This window comes from Heterocephalus glaber, unplaced genomic scaffold (assembly GCF_053883595.1).
Source record: "Heterocephalus glaber isolate CG9 unplaced genomic scaffold, H.glaber_assembly_v1.0 deba00001720, whole genome shotgun sequence".
Classification (NCBI taxonomy): domain Eukaryota; kingdom Metazoa; phylum Chordata; class Mammalia; order Rodentia; family Bathyergidae; genus Heterocephalus; species Heterocephalus glaber.
This window is the reverse complement of record NW_028258433.1, coordinates 1,800,711-1,804,807: the sequence shown is the minus strand read 5'-3', so window position 1 is coordinate 1,804,807 and position 4,097 is coordinate 1,800,711.

The window sequence follows — 4,097 nt, the reverse complement described above, 5'->3', positions numbered from 1 at the left end:
TGTGTAAAACAGCATGACAATAGCTTTCCTATCAGAGTCTACTACCGATTAATTGCACTTTAATGAAATAACTTACATAAAATGCTTAGCGCAGAGACTGCTTTCTAGTAATTAAAAAGTGGTAGTTACTACTGATTGTTTAAAATATAGCTTCTCAATGATGGTACTTTTGAGGGTTGGGGTGCTGGAGATTGAACCCCAGACCTTGCACATGCTCTACCACTGGGCTCCCTCTCCCCAGCCCCAAGTGATGGCCCTCTTCCTCTCATAATTCTATCTTCTTCTTCCTGGCTTTGCTGTTCCATGTTCCTGGCAGCTGGCGATCATTATAAGCTCTTTCTTCTGGTGCTGCTGCCTGGGGAAGATCAGCAAGGCTTCAGTCCTTCCTATGATGCTCTTGAAGATTCCTGAAATGAACTAGGAAGAGCTCAACTAGAAGTTCCTGAGCTTGGGTGCTTCACGGCAGCTCTTGGGCATATTATCAGCCTCTGACTGGCTGTGGTTCACGGGCGGGGTGGATCTGCAGCTTTGTGCCATGCAAGATGGGATCTTTAGGGAGCTGTTACTAAAGCATCATCAGGAGCTGAGACTGGCCATGCTACCTGGGAAAGTGCAGGCAGGAGACGGGAGATGGGAGAGAATTTTCCCCTGGGGTCTGCACTCTGCCAACTAAGCTTCATCTACAACACAAGCCATGGGTAAGCTCAGAGGATTGCATTGTTTTGGAGAGTCATTATGAGAGGGAAACATACAGTCATCTATAGCATTTGGAATCCAACTGATATGTTTTATTGTCTCTTTTAGGCCCAGCATTTAATCCAGGGGCAAGAGAAGATTCAGAGAAACACAAGATTTTAAATTCTTTAGATTCTCCAGGCAAGCAAGTAAAAAGACACAGATAGGGGTAGAAGTCACGCAAAATCAGCCCCATTTGACCAATAACAAGAAGGCTTTTGCTAGTGTTCAGTACCTCTTAGAGATGGGCAGACCCCTTGGAGGGCTAGCGAGGGGGCGGACTAGATGTAAGCACTGAAGGAGGTCAGGCTGTGGCGAGGACACGCCTTTTGGGAAGAGTTGGACTAATCCGGTGTTGAAAACTCTTCATCCCTGTGGGCCGTTAGCCCAGGCCAACCAGCCTCTAGATGTTCTAGTGGTTCTCTCAATAGAATGGGAATGAATGGAATTGGCTGATTTCTATAATTCCTTCCAGCTGCCAAGTCTCAGGACCACATGTAAAGATCTGGGAAGAAAAAAAAAATCACAGAAAAAACACTTTTATTTTTTTACAGTCAGATTTGTTATATTTTTAAACCAGAAAATAGAAAACTTGGGTTCATGAATTTTTAGAAAAACCAATAAAATCTTTCAGCTAAGTTATATGCACATTATGCCTAGCCTCAATTCTCCTCACATTACTTTTTAAAATATACAACTAGAAGGGTTTTATGTCTGAGATCCTTACAGTTTCTGAACTTCGGGAACATTCTGTACACCACGGCCCACAGACTCCAGAACAAGATGCAAGATTTCTGTGTGCTTTCAGATGTTTTTATTGTCCTGCCCGTGGCCTCGCTTTGCTCTGACTTATCTTTGCCAAACCATGAGGATGACTCACCTTCCACCAGCGCCTTTTTTCCATCTTCAGGTTTTTTCCCTAGCTGTGTTTAGAGAGGGGCCACTTCACTGTCCTTATGTAGTACAGGCCTGGAGGAAGCAACCCATAGCTGAGAAACACACACGCACACACACACACACACACACACACACACACACACACACACGCAGCTCAGGGCTAAATAACTCTCCAAAGCAGTTGACTACCAGCATTAATTTATGGAAGGCAAAAAAACATTTCTCCAGGGGACTAAGTTAATGCACTCCTGAAAAGTGGACAAGGAGAAAGAAATGAATATTTATGGAGTGTCTGTTCTGTGCCAGGGACTGCTGTGACACAGACGATGTGACCCCAGCTTACTGCTGAGGTGAAATGGGTGAGGGAGTCGTGCCAACAATGGCAACCAGATGTGGGGCCTGGGGCAAATTACCTAAATACTCTATGCCTCAGTTTTCTCATCTATAAGTAGGGACAACAACAGTTCCACTGTTACAGGATTCTTGTAGGAATTAAATAAGAGAATGCACGCAAATGTGCCTGGATCCTACTACACACTAAATAAATGTCAACTATCATTTTTATTTTATCTCCTTTAATCTTCACAAAATCCCTGTAACATTGGCAGTGTTGACTCTATTTACTGTTCTTTTGCTTTCTTTTTTTCTGTTGGTGGAGGGCTAACCCAGGGCTCTCCCACACACCAAGCAAGTACTGTATAGCTAATAAAAGAAATTGAAGTTCATAAAAGTGGCTACTTACCCAGGTGACGCTGCTGGCAAATGGGCTTAGAATACAGGGTGGAGCCACTCACTTGTGAGCCTGTTCTCTGCCTGCAGCACCGAGTACACCGAGTAGGGTCTTCACCACCCCAGGAACAAATGGACCAATCTTGGCCTCTTAGTTCTTTGCGTTTATCTTCTAAGGCTTATAATTTTGTTCTCACTGTGGAGAGAATAAATCTAGCACCTAAGGGCTTTCAGCCATTTCACCACCAAACCATGATGTGGGTCTGTCTCAAAAGATGGCTGTCCTTGGTGCAAAACATACCCAGCATTGCAAATCCAGACAGAGCTTTATATGTCATTTCAAAAACACTACATGTCACCAGAAGAAACTCAGGGGCTAAAGAAGGAGACAGTAACATCTTGACCCCATATGTAGGCAGAACAAGGACCAGAGTCCAGCCTCAGCCAATCTGATTATGTCTAGCCCCCTTCTATGAACAGGGGTCCTGAGAAGAGATGAACAATAAGCAGGCACAAAGCACAGAGCCATGGAAAGAGCAGAGATTTGTGTGAGTGCTGTGCCTACAGTTGAAAGAGAAAGCACAGTAACTGGGAGGTGCCTCCATGTGGAGGTGGTCAGAGTCGCCTCCTTGGAGCAGTGGTGTTTAATCTGAGGTCTCGGGCTGGATTGGAGGTGGAGTAAGGCAGAGCTCAGGGAACCAGCATCAGGGACCATCATCAAAGTGCTGTTGGTGCTAAGAAGGGAGTGACTTGATAGGGTTTGTTATTTTGAACCCTAACTCAGGGCTACTGTGAAGAGATTTTAAAGGACCTGGCAGTAGGCTTTGCCATAGTAAGATAATGACCCTTAAATTGGCCAGAGTTAATTATGATGGCCATTTAGCGCCTGCTCACATTTCTGGGGGCCTGACTGCTGGCCCATGCTCTGGTCCGGCTGCCCTCTTGCTAGTAAGAGGAACCCTGGACAAACCAAATCACAAGGCCTGGCCAAACTTGATGAGGCTTGGAGGAGCAGACTCTTAGCCAGAAGGAAGAGTGAGTAACTGCAAACAGTAACACATCCTGTCCTGGAAGGAAGGCTAGGGGCCAGGAGCACAGCAAGGAGGTGACTATAATTGTTCAAGGGAGGATGATGCTGACCTAGGCCCTGCTGATTAGTACAGAAATGGATGGAAAGAGTTGGATTTGGGAATGTGTTTGGGAGGAAAAGTCAATGTGGTCTGGGTAAGGGCACTGGGGAAAGGGAAGTATCTGTAGAATTTCTGTAATGAGTAATTGTGTGAACAACAGGGCTGCTTGAGACAAGGAGGTCCCAAGGTCTTTCCAGCTGTTTATGACACTTACGAAACATTTACGTGGAGATGTCAAGTGGGGTTGGATTATGGAATTCCTGTGGGGGACCAGGAGGGATTAGCAACTTTCCTGGTGCGGTAGTTTGGATGTGGCTTGTTTCCCAAGGGCTCATGTGTTGGAGCTTAGTCCAACCCTAAACACGGTGATATGGCCTTGTGGAGATCACTAGGGATTCTTCCCTCTGAGAAGATTAAGGCAGCTTTTGTGGGGCCCCTGAGCTCTGACAAGAATGGACTTTTAAAAGAGCATGTGCCCCCTGAATCTCTCTCTGACTGTCTGCTTGGCAACATGACAGCATGCTCCATCTACACTCCTGGATCTGCCATGAGGTCCTCACTAGAGCCCAGCTGCTACTGCTGCTGTTGCTTTATCTCCAGAATTCT